General features: G+C 43.0%; 1 long non-coding RNA gene across 2 annotated transcripts in view; it reads left to right on the top strand.

Moving 5' to 3' along the window:
- Positions 1-12,893, top strand: part of LOC140702004 (uncharacterized) — a 108,801-nt gene that overhangs the window by 78,966 nt on the left and 16,942 nt on the right. For both annotated transcript variants that reach the window (XR_013538468.1, XR_012081048.2), the window contains exon 2: positions 4,027-4,102. This is a non-coding gene — a long non-coding RNA (uncharacterized LOC140702004). The remainder of the gene's footprint in view (positions 1-4,026; positions 4,103-12,893) is intronic.

The following is a 12,893-nucleotide window of genomic DNA, read 5'->3' as shown; positions in this document are numbered from 1 at the left end:
TCTCAATCATTCCAGAGTGCAGGTCACATAACAATCTCAAGTTAAAGGAAGCAAGATTTCAGCTGGTGAGTGATCCAACACTGGAGGCATTCAAGAAAAACCTGGATCATCACCTGGCAGAGATGCTTTGATTGTATTCCTGCACTGAGCAGGGGGTTGGACTTGATGGCCTTGTAGGCTCCTTCCAACTTCAGTTTTCTATGATTCGGTGATTCTGTGATTTTGTGAATGGGTTGGGGTTTTGCTGTCATGGCCACGGCACTTATACCTTTTTAATTTATTTTTTGAAATGCTTAGTGATAAATCTCTTTTTAAAATGCTTTTTCTCAGCAACCATTTACCAATGCATCACTTAGCCCAGTGGTGCCCAACCTTTTATGAACTGCCAACTGGTTGGGGTGTGGGGTCCATGCGTGGGGTAGTGGGGCACCCCATGGTCGCAGGTGGGTGTGGCACACCCACGTGTGGGCAGGGTGGGCTTGCATGCATGCTCAGAGGGGTGGGGTGCGCTCATGGAGGGGAGGAGCACAGTCATATGCATGTACAGAGGGGCAGGGCGTGCTCACATGCATGCACGGAGGGGAGGGGTGCACTAACAGAGGGACGGGGCATTAATGCATGTGGTTGGTGGGCCATGCTTGTGGGTGGGGTGTGTGTGGGTGTATGGATGTAGGGGGACCTGGGAGATTTGCCCAGTCCTGCCATGGCCACGGGCTGGCACCACGCCATGGACCGGGGGGGGGGTTTGGAGACCCCTGACTTAGCCTATGTCTTCCTATGTGATCTCTGCTTTTGCATGGCTTCTGAATCTAATACCCACAGTGCCTTCTACAGTTCTACATAATTGCACATGAATGGGCCACTGCAATAATTAATGGGTCTCTCCAGGAGGGCAAGGTACCCCTTGCCCTCAAGGAGACACTCATTAGGCCCATCAGGAAGAAACCAAATCTGGCAGCGGATGAAATTGGCAATTATAGGCCCGTCGCCAGTGTGTCCTTCCTCAGCAAAGTGGTTGAGAGGGTGGTGGCAGACCAGCTTCAGGCGCTCTTAGACGAAACCAATGCTCTAGACCCATTTCAGTCGGGCTTCAGGCCACGCTATGGTACAGAGATGGCACTGGTCGCACTGCTGGATGACTTGTTGAGGGAGGCCGATGGGGGCAATGTGTCCTTGTTGGTCCTCCTCAACATCTCAGCTGCCTTTGATACCGTCGACCACGGTATCCTCCTGGGGAGGCTCTCCGAGCTGGGAGTTGGCGGCCTGGCACTTGCCTGGCTCCGCTCCTTCCTGGAGGACCGCCCCCAGAGAGTGCAGATTGGGGAGAATGTCTCGGCCCCGTGGAATCTCAATTGTGGGGTTCCACAGGGGTCGATCATCTCCCCAATGCTGTTTAACATCTTCATGAGGCCGCTGGGCGGGGTCATCAGAGGGTGTGGGGCATCGTGTCACCAGTACGCTGATGACACACAGCTCTACATCTTTTTTACTCCAACTTCAGTGGATGCCGTCCAGTCCCTTTAGCGCTGCCTGGAGACTGTACTGGAATGGATGCAGTCAAATGGATTGAGGCTGAACCCGGACAAGATGGACGTCTTGAGGGTGGGTGGCCCTCCCGTCAGCGGCATAGGTGACTCCCTTTCTTTTGGAGGGACGACCCTTGCCACAAAGAGTGAGGTCCGCAGCTTGGGGATACATCTGGACCCGGCACTAACCATGGAAACCCAGGTGGCGTCCGTGGTCCGTTCTGCCTATTTTCATCTATGGCGGATTGCCCAGCTGCGGCCATATCTTGATCGGGGGGCCCTCACTACTCTAGTCCACGCGCTCGTAATCTCGAGACTAGACCATTGTAACGCACTCTACGTGGGGCTGCCTTTGAGGCTCTTGCGGAAACTCCAGATGGTCCAGAATGCAGCAGCCAGGCTTATTAGTGGGGTGAGAAAATATCAGCACATCTCCCCCACTCTGGCTGCGCTGCACTGGTTACCTATTCATTTCCGCATTGACTTCAAAGTATTAATGATTACATATAAAGCCCTAAACGGTTTGGGACCTCAATATTTGGCAGATCGCCTCCTCCCACCCAGATCTACCCGAGTCACCCGACATAGCCAGCAGGGACGGCTGAGGGGACTGACGCCGAGGGAGGCCCGGAAGAAGAAAACAAGAAACCGGGCCTTCTCGGCAGTTGCCCCTCGGCTGTGGAACACACTTCCCACTGAAATTTGGCTGGCACCCTCGCTGGGTGTGTTCCAAAACCAACTAAAAACAAGGTTATTCAGACAGGCCTTCCCCCCAGTCACCTAAGTTCCTTCCCCCTTTTTTCTGGTTCTTAATGTTGCCATCTTGGATAATATTAATTATAATAATTGCATTATGTTAGTTATTCTTCTATATTGTTTTAATGTGTTTTAATTTTTGTAAGCCGCCCCGAGTAGACCTTGTCTAGAGGGGTGGGGTAGAAATTGAATAAATAAATAAATAAATAAAATAAATAAATATATGATGCTTTAGTGATATATCACTTACAATTTTTTAAAAGAAAATTTTAGACAGCAGGGACCCAGAAACAGGATGTAAAATATATCGATGCAAATATATCAATATAAAAAAGGAGGGAAAAGAAATGATTCAAATGGTTCATGTGATTAGTCCCTAAAATGATAGCAGAATTCATATCCACAAAACTGCATTGAATTGAATTAAAAGTAGAAGCAAATTTAGAAGTATTTTAAAAGGACCTTGCCAGCCAGTTGGGAAAAACTTCTTTTTGAAGCCCATATAAATCAATTTTGTGTGAACGATAAAATCTAAATAAATTTAAATGATGCTTAAAGGCAATTCTTATTGCCACTGTGATTGCAGCCTTAGTTGTGATGTTTTTACTTCCAAGTCCTTGAACGGAGCAGTTTGTTTGGAACTAGTGTATCTTCTTTTCCTGAACATGTGGTCTGTCTAAAATATTTGTACCCCACCTTTCTCCTCAAGATAATCCAAGGCAGTTCTAGAGCACAGGGGTGTAACATTCTCCTGGCCGTCAGTTAAACAGTGCAAGGTTTTGTAACTGGTAAAGGGTAGTTCTATCCCGACCTAGTTCATTCAGCTAGTGGCATGGTTAGGAGGGCTCTGGACTCACTCAATTTAGGGTGTGCACATACGTGTGTTTAGGTGGGAAGTGAGAGAGACACATTTCCAAAGGTGGCAAACAAACCCTTCTCTGTGTGGTGGCCCTCCTCTTCATGTTGCTGAGTGGGGCTTTGAATTTCTGCCCTAAAGTCATGACCTGATGGTATCACACATTTATCCATTCTTCTCTGTTATGGATACTGTGTGGAATGTGGAAGTACAGACATCATTCTTAATGGTAAAAGTGATGAGAAACTTCCCCCTCTCCTCCCATACTCATACTGTGCTGTGCGATTTGTTTTCCTTTGAAAACAATTTTTGAAAGGTTTTAGCACATATAGCATTCCCAGTACCTGTGTGTTCCACTGACATGCCACTAAAGAGCTGGATAGGGTAGGTTAAGGCAGGAGTGGGTTTCTTGTGGCCTCTGAGTGCTTTTGTGGACCCAAAGCTCTTGGATTCTGCTGTTAGAATTGTTATTTTTATTAAAAGCGAGAAGAATCAGAAGAAGAATTGGCTTTTAGATATACCAAAGTTGTCTGCTTTGTCTAATTCTACTATATGCATCCATATGATTTCAATATGTAATTATGTACCATCAGGTTGTTTCTAAATTGTGGTGAGCCTGCTAGGTTTTCCAGGTACAAAGTGTTGAGAAGTGGTTTATCAATCCTGCTTCTCCTTCTGGTGACATTTTGGGGCTATGCAGCTAGCCCAAAGCCACACAAGTGGCAAGGCACATAACTACATAATCATGCTGTGGGTGATCTTGGCTGATCTCCCTTCTCCTGGGAGGCACCGTAGGGAATCAACCAAATGAGATATACCAGTTCTCAAGTAATCTTAGAGCCTGACTTAGTGGCTATTCAAAAAACCCTCTGCATTTATTTGTTTCAGATAAAGAAGGAGCCCCACCTAAAGTGAGCACCAACATGCCAAGGAAAGAAGGCTCACAAGTCTGTGTCTTCTTCATGTAAGTGAAAGGTGAATTATGTTGAAATTATTTTTTTAATCATTTCTACAACAAACTTTGCCTTAGCTTAGGTAGTTTTATGTACATCAGTGTCTGCTTCTCTCCTCCTTTTGGGTGACAGGTAAGTGGCCTTCTGTACTTTACAATTGCCTCTGCATACTTGGCATGGTGGAGGAAAAAGAAAGAACAAACACAGATAAAGGAAAAAGTGCTCTGATGATAAGTATTTGAAATTTGCTTAAAACAGAGCACTACCAGGACTGCAGCTATGCAATTAAGTTTGGTTCTGATGTTAAATATGTAAGTACCTTTTTTTTGTAAAATAAGAAACACTCATCTTTCAATTAAAACAAATAAAAAATTTAAAAAGCATTTGTAATTATGTCACTGCATAGTTGGCTGATTCTATCTATCTATCTATCTATCTATCTATCTATCTATCTATCTATCTATCTATCTATCTATCTATCTATCTATCTATCTATCTATCTATCTATCTATCTATCTATCTATCTATCTATCTATCTATCTATCTATCTATCTATTTGGGACTTTAGTACAAATGCACATCTCTAGAAATAAATATCCCTTGATTTTGCTCAAAAGGACAAAGGGGAGTACTTTTGCCTCAAGGCTGACCCCCACCTAATATTTACCTGAGGAGAAGAGGAAACAACTCTTCCTGCAATAGCACCACCATGACACTGAAAGGGCAGCTTTTCTTCTAATAAGGCTCTCAGGGAGTTGCAGCTGTGTCAACAAAGACAGAAGGGTTGTTTTGAAGGTGAAGTCCTCCAACAGTACATTTTCTCAAAGCTAATCATTAGCCTGATCACACGTAGCAGAGGCAGGCTACTCTTGGGCAAGGGTAGGTCAAGGTCCCACATGACAACAGGCTTCTTCCATGAGTGGTGAGCAGAGGCAACACCTTGCTAAGTGTTTCTCCTTTGAGGTTTGCTTAGGTTTGCTTTCAGTCATTGAGTAGGTTATAACTACCAGCAGCCTGTGGACAAGGATGGTCTTTGAATACACTCTTGCTGCTGCTATGAATATACTACATGTTTATTAAACTTCAGTTTTTTATTGTTGTGGAAGTTTCCTAAAAAGCTGTTTAGAAAACAGGTGAGAGAGGCCTCTGCATGGGCTGTATAAGCAGATGTATCTGGATTCTGTGCAACAAATGAGCAAGAAGTGCTTCTTTCATTGTGTCTAAAAAGTCCCTATCATCTGGAAGCATGTGAGGAACTATCTCCTGTATGTCTCAGAAGAAAGCAGGAGTGAAAGCATAAGAAGACAATAGTTAAGGTGTCCCTCCAGCAAATGTAATGAAATGGTTTTGCCATTGTTGTCCTACTTCCCATTTATTTTTACTTTTCTTCATTACTAGATTTGAGTTTTTGTGGCAGTCCCTCTCTTTATCTTCCTCCTTGCTTCTTTCTGTTTTAAGGCAAGTTAAGACAACAAGAAGTGTCAGTGCTGGATGAATAACAGTTTTCCCCAACCTACTATGCTCCAGTTATTCAGGATTATAATCATTAGCATTCCTGTACCTAGGAATGGTGGGAGTTGTAATACTACACATCTAGAGAGTACTGCTACTGAGTTTAAGAAGCCTGACCTAACTTATATAGCTGTGATCATTGCAAATATAAATTCCCAAATCGGGAAGTAAGTGTTGATGCTTTTATCAAGCACTGGCATGGTTATTTGTTGCAGCAGGGAGGCCATGTGGGCATGGGAGTACCGGGGGTTATATGTGTCTTGGCAAGACTCAGATTCAAGGGTGTCTTTGCCATGGAACACCTAAGCCTCTAGCATTGCAGGAACCACAGCTCCTTTGTTCATTAATAATAACGGGCTGCCAAAGTTGATTCTGACTTATAGCAATTAGAGATGGGGATATTCGTATTCATAAATGAATAGAAATATTCCAATCCCAGCTGCAACTAATGCGGGTCCGGCCCTTGGAACCATCCCGTCCCATTCTTCACGCCAATTGTGGAAGTAGCTCCGCTACCTTCTTGCATTCCAGGCAAAAGGCAGTAGAACGAGTCTACCCATATGGCTGCTGAATTCATAATTCAGTTCAGTCTTCTCTCAAAATATAGTCTACGCTCTTCCAGGCAAATATTATTACTTTAAATGAGTTCAAATCCCTGGAGCCAGAAGAACCGCATTCATATTGATGGAACTGGCTGAGGAAATTGCAGAACCACTGTCTATTATTTTCTTGAAATCATGGGTGAAGTACCAGATAACTGGAAGAGAGCTAACATTGTGCCAATCTTCAAAAAGGGCAAAAAGGAGGAACTGGGAAACTACAGACTGATCAGCTTGACATTAATCTCCAGGAAAATTCTGGAGCAGATTATAAAGATGTCACTCTGCAAGTACCTTGAAAACAATGCAGTAATAACTAGAAGCCAACATGGATTTGTCAAGAACAAATCCTGCCAAACTAATGTTATCACATTTTTTGATCAGGTAACCTCCCTAGTAAATGGTGGGAATGCTGTAGACATAATATATCTTGACTAGAGATGGTGGAAATAGGTAGAAATAATGGGGCCGGACTGTCCACTCACCGTTCCACCACAGACATGAGCACGATGGAGCCTTCCTATCGTGCCATTGTCCACAATGGATTAGCCACTCCTGGCAGGAGGCAGGACGACAAGCCTCTCTGCCAGGATGCAGAGTGGCTAATCCATTGCGGACAATGGCATGATAGGAAGACTCCGTTGAGCTCACATCATTGGCAGAATGGTGAGTGGACAGTCCGGCCCCATGGGGTATTCCAAGGCTCAGTCCTGGGCCCTGTGCTCTTCAACATTTTTATTAGTAACTTGGATGAGAGAGTGTAGGAAATACACATCATATTTGCAGATGACACAAAATTGGGTGAAATACGTAATATCCTGGAAGACAGGAACAAAATTCAGAAATATCTTGATAGGCTTGAGCACTGGGCTGAGAACAAAGAATGAGATTTAACAGGGATAAGTGCAAAGTTCTACATATGGGTGGAAACTCAGGATGGGGGACACTTGACTCAGTAACATTTTGAGTGAGAAGGATCTTGGAGTTGTAGATCAAAAGCTGAATGTGAGCCAATGGTGTGACATGGCTCCAAAAAAGGCAAATGCTATTTTAGGCTGTATTTACATAGTATTGTCTCCAAATCCCATGAAGTACTAGTCCCCTTCTATTTGGCACTGATTAGGCCTCATCTAGAGTACTGTGTCCCAAGTACTCCACAGTTTAGGAAGGACGCCAACAAACTGGAGCAAGATCAGAGGATGAACAAGGATGACTGGCAGCCCATATCTTCTTTTTGTCATTTACTCACAAATATCAACGAGTAAAAGTTTATGCATGCTGATATTACATCTTATGACATTAAAAACACACATATGTACTCCCAGGTTTCAGCAGTATGTGGACCGAGTGTGATGAGATGGGTTTTTGAGTTAAAATCTTGTAAGGTATATGGGTTTTGTAATTAAGAAATGAGCAAGAGAGGTTCCATCTTGTTTCTTTGTATAAAGTATCTATGCTATGCTGACAGGTTGTTTGCTAGTGCGAGCAGAGAGAATGTTATTCTGAGAGCCTGAGAAAGGACTCGGTGTGATTAGATAGATGGGAATTGTTGTGACTCTTTGCTAAACCACAGTAACCAAAATAACATGAATAAATAAATAAATAAACATCTGTTGTGTATGGGAAAGAAGTCATGTGGTGCAACAGGACTGTTTGCCTAGTAACAGACTCTGATTGGATGACATCGTGGGAAGGTACGATAAGCCCTTGCCAGTTACTCTTGAAAAAGGAACTTTTTGCCTATGGACATTGTCATTCGTGACTCTTCAGTCTTTCGTGACCAACCCTGAAGTCTATCGTGACCATTCTTTACATGGACTGATTCTTATGCTATACTGGATTACCCTTGGACCTATGGGCTATTTCCTAAGGACTATTTATTTAAGGACTATTTCTTTAAGGACTATTTCCTACGGACTATTTCCAATGAATTATTTCTCTATGGCCTTTTACTTTTGGAATACTTCATATGGCCTATGCTCTTGGTCTTTTCTAAGGACAATGGGACTTTTACTGGATTTTTCTTTTTGGTACAGGATTTTTATTCTACAGGATCACTGAGGACTATAGCCTTTTTCTAACATGTTTGGACTATTTTGTTTTTCCTGATGAATTACTTGACTGGAACTGTTTTTATTCTTTTTAATGGCTTTTTGTATTCTTATAAGGTTTTTGAACACTTTTCTATTTTTCATGTTTTCTTAACTGCACTGCATCTTTGTAAATAACCAGCACAATGCTTATTTACTTGCCTTGGCTTAGTTTGGATTTAATACCTACAAACATGCTTATTCTTTAATAAAACAATGATTATAAAAATCAATTGGTTTCCTGAACAGTAATCTTGTCTTAGGGTCATCTGAGAGTGCTGCCTCGGCCTAGCATACTTAAGGAGTCCTGCCTGTGGTGCAAGTTAAGTCTAAGGACTACAAAGCCCACATGTTTTTCTAACAGTAATATCTGAGAGCACAAGGGTGTTCTCATTAGGGCAGACTTGTAAGAAGGAAGGTTGTAGCACGGCTAGCTGAGCTCTAGGACTCACTCAGCCCATTTTAGCATGTGCAAACTTCTGATTACTCTCTGTCCAGGCATTCACATGTGCTTTCGAGCGCCGTGGTGTTCACACCGAGAACTCACAGAAGTACAAGCTGGATTGTGAAGGGGCAGAGGAACTAGAGACCAAATTGCTAACATGTGCTGGATTATGGAGTGTCATGGTCTAGGTTATTGAAGCTAAAATGTAATTTCTAAATGGGACTTATAGTCATGGAATGGTGTAGAATGAATTCATCTTAGTCTGTGTCATTTTACTAGAAGCATCGAGAAGCTGTTTTCTCTTGCAGCTAGCTAGGAATGTTATCATGTAGATAGCTTGGCCAAGGCTGAAGACGAAGAGCCGAGGCGTAACATAGAGGAAGAACGTCAACAACACCTGCAATCCCATGAGAAAAGGAGGTGGAGAGAGATGAGCAATCCTTCATCCTGATTGGCTTATGTCAGTGGAGAGTAAAGAAGGAGGTGTTTCCAGTTTGTGAAAAAAATGACAGGATGTTACAGGGAGAGAGACTCTTTTTTAACTCATTTTTGGATTAATGGATTTTACCACGGATTTTTGATTTTTGAATGGACTTTGGAGTTCCCAATGCTAAGATGTAGTTCATAGTAGGAGAATAGAAAGGGAGGCTTAGCCTTACCTGCCTTTCTAACTCGTAGACTTTTCTTATTTTAATTTTTGTAGCTGGAATTTGCTAGATTTTCTAACTACCTTAGTTATGGAAATGTTATTGAATGCTATGCTTTGCAACAAACTGAATATCTCTAATTCTTTTTTTTTCTAATAAAACAATAATACTTAAAACTTATGCTTGGTCTCTTGAACAGATAACCTGCTACCATACTTATTTTGTTTTTCTTTAAGGCCACAAATTAAGCTACTTTGAGTCCAGCATTTTCCTGAGTTTTGGGAGTTCTGGATGACTCTAAGACTCATGATTTTAACTTGGTTTCTCAGTGCTTTTTAAGTGGGAATAGACTTGGTGGAAGGGTGCCAGCTAGACAGCCTGGTTGAGACATGGACTCATCTCAACTTAAATAGGGGTCAACTGGACTTGTAACCTCTCTATTCCAGCTTTCAGCATTTTCTTAGGAGAGCTGATAGGTGACATGGAGAAAGCCAAAGAGTTCCAGAAAAACATCTACTTCTGCTTCATTGACTATTCAAAAACCTTTGACTGTGTGGACCACAGCAAAATATGGCAAGTCCTTAAAGAAATGGGAGTGCCTGACCGCCTTATCTATCTCCTGAGAAATGTATATTTGGGACAGGAAGCAACAGTTAGAACTGGATATGGAACAACTGATTGGTTCAAAATTGGGAAAGGAGTATGACAAGGCTGTATATTGTCCCCCTGCTTATTTAACATATGCAGAATAAATCATGTGAAAGGCAGGACTGGATGAATCCCAAGCTGGAGTTAAGATTGCTGGAAGAAATATGAACAACCTCAGATATGCAGATGATACCACTCTGATGGCAGAAAGTGAGGAGGACTTAAAGTACCTCTTAATGAAGGTAAAAAAGGAGAGTGCAAGAAGTGGTCTGAAGCTCAATATAAAAAAAACGAAGATCATGGCCACTGGTCCCATCACCTCCTGGCAAATAGAACAGGAAGATATGGAGGCAGTGACAGATTTTACCTTCTTGGGCACCATGATCATTGCAGATGGTGACAGCAGCCACGAAATTAAAAGATGCCTGCTTCTTGGGAGGAAAAAAAAAGCAGAGACATCACCTTCCCGACAAAGGTCCACATAGTCAAAGCTATGGTTTCTCCAGTAGCGATGTATGGAAGTCAGAACTGGACCATAAAGAATGCTGACCGCCAAAGAATTGATGCCTTTGAATTGTGGTGCTGGGGAGACTCTTGAGGGTCCCCTGGACTGCAAGGAGAACAAACCTATCCATTTTGAAGGAAATCAACCCAGAGTGCGTGTGCAACTGTCATGAGACTCCGGTAGGGCCGTAGCTGGTATAATTTCCACAGCTGAAGGAAGGCACCTCTGGCCACTGAGTCCACCTGGGCTTCCAGTGTTAGACTGGGGTCCAGGAACCCCCCCAAGCTGCGGACCCTGTCCCTTAGGGGGAGTGTAACCCCATTCAGGGCAGGGAAATGGCCCTCCAGCCATTTCCCTGCTGTCTTGTCTAGATTGAGCATTAATTTATTAACCCTCATGCAGTCCAATATCAGGTCCAGACAGGAGTTCAGCACAGAAACTGCCTCACCTGGATTGGTGGAAAATGACAGGTAGAGCTGAGTATAATGAAAGGGATGTGATAACAACCTCTGTCACATTTAAAAATAAATGCACATTCCATGCTGGAACAAGTTAACATTCTATTTATAGCAGGAGGAAATGCAAAAAAGCAAGGAATTGTGCAATTTCAGTTCCACATGTGAAAACAAATTTAAAAACTCAGTTTAGTACAAGATTCCCCCCCCCCCTTTGTTTCCAGGATAGTTTCTTTCAAGAAGGATGTTAACAGGTGGGGAAGCCTTTAATAGTGAAAAATTGCTGCTAAATCTCCACCTGTAGGATCAGGACCGGCAGTGCAGATCCGGTGGTGATTCTTGGCTATTTAAAGGCTCCTCCCTCGGGGTTCTGAAATACTTCTCCAGGGCAAAAAGGAGCCCCAGTGAGCTTCAGAACCTGAAAGAGGTTGTAGCAAGTTTTCAATTCATTTAGATTAAATATTATTGGCTTGGGTGATGACATAATCCTGCTTTTGCTGCATAGATTTACACCAACAGGAATTTAGCCATTAATTCATATAGCTGGATCACAATCATATGCTATATACTTTATTTCCCCTACCCAATTTTCTTTTTCACATTTTTCCCGTTCTGTTCCTTTTCTTTCTCTTTTTCCTTTCCTTTCTGTATTGATATTTATTGGGTAATAATTACATGTGTTTATTATGGACCAGGAAAACTTTTTCAGTATTAAAAAAAGAACCCTTTCTCTCTGATTTCTCCTCCTCTGTATCCTTTGCCTGAGGGTTACAGAGGAGTAGACAGAATTAATTACTCAATTGTCTACTTACCATGTGCACACTCCATCTTTCTTGTTAAAGAGAGGTCTGTCTATGGGATACAGGACCCCCAGCAGGGTGACAGATGGCATTTTACTGCCTGGCAGGAAGTCAGATTTATTTTCTCTTCTGGAAGGCAGTGAACAAAGAAGGTTGTCTTGACCCCCCCCCCGCTCCGCCCCACTTTCTCTTGCTTTGGAACCAACCTTACAAATAGCCTCTTTACCTGGTCATCTATAGTGAATGAGAAGATCTTCCAGGTGTCCATCAGTAGGTAAATTGTTTGTGCAATTTGTTTTGCTTAAAAAGTCCTTTCAGGCTATTGATATATTCAGTATTGTTGTTATTTCTTAGTTGTACTGACATCCTGCTTTTCCTCTTGGGAGGACCTGATAAACATGGCTCTTCTCCTTCCCACTGCTTATATTCACAACAATCCTTTAAAGTAGGTCAAACTGAGAGAGAGAGAGAGACTGGTTCAAGGTCACCCAGTGAGTTTTGCATCTTACTGGGACTTTGAACCTGGGCTTCTCAACACCTCATTCCTCAGAGCAGGCCAGAAGGGGGGCACTGGGGCCAGTTGGCATGGACATACAATTTTGAGAGGGGCCTACTTTAAGCGAGTAAAGCACTAAATATTAATACAGTAATCATCACCATCATCATCCCCTCCATGGGCACAGGCCTTGTTGAGGCGGAGGGGCTTGCATGGTTCAGTGAGGTTGAGAGCTATGCTGAAGGGTCTCCCAAGCCAGACATGACTCAGCTGAGAAGCCAGATCAACTGTGTCCACCAGCCTTCAATTATGATGAGAGAAAATAAACAGAAATCCATACCATATCAGTCGTCCCCCGGGTCAACAAGACTGTGTCAGATGCTATAGCCCCTGGGCATCTGGTGACAAATGGGCTACAGGGCTCAGCAGACCTGTTGAGGAACCACAACAGACTGCTGAAAAGAAAATTGAAAGATATGATGGACACTTGAAACAATATAGAGAAAACACACCAAGAGAGATCTGAAGATGTCTTTCAGGAATGGAAGATGTTGAGCAATCAGTGGCAGCAATTTGAGTCTGGGTGATTGGCAAGAACCGAGATA

The sequence above is a fragment of the Pogona vitticeps genome, chromosome 9, assembly GCF_051106095.1.
Source record: "Pogona vitticeps strain Pit_001003342236 chromosome 9, PviZW2.1, whole genome shotgun sequence".
NCBI lineage: Eukaryota > Metazoa > Chordata > Lepidosauria > Squamata > Agamidae > Pogona > Pogona vitticeps.
Note: the sequence above shows the minus strand (reverse complement) of the source record. Positions and strands in the feature narration are given on the sequence as shown.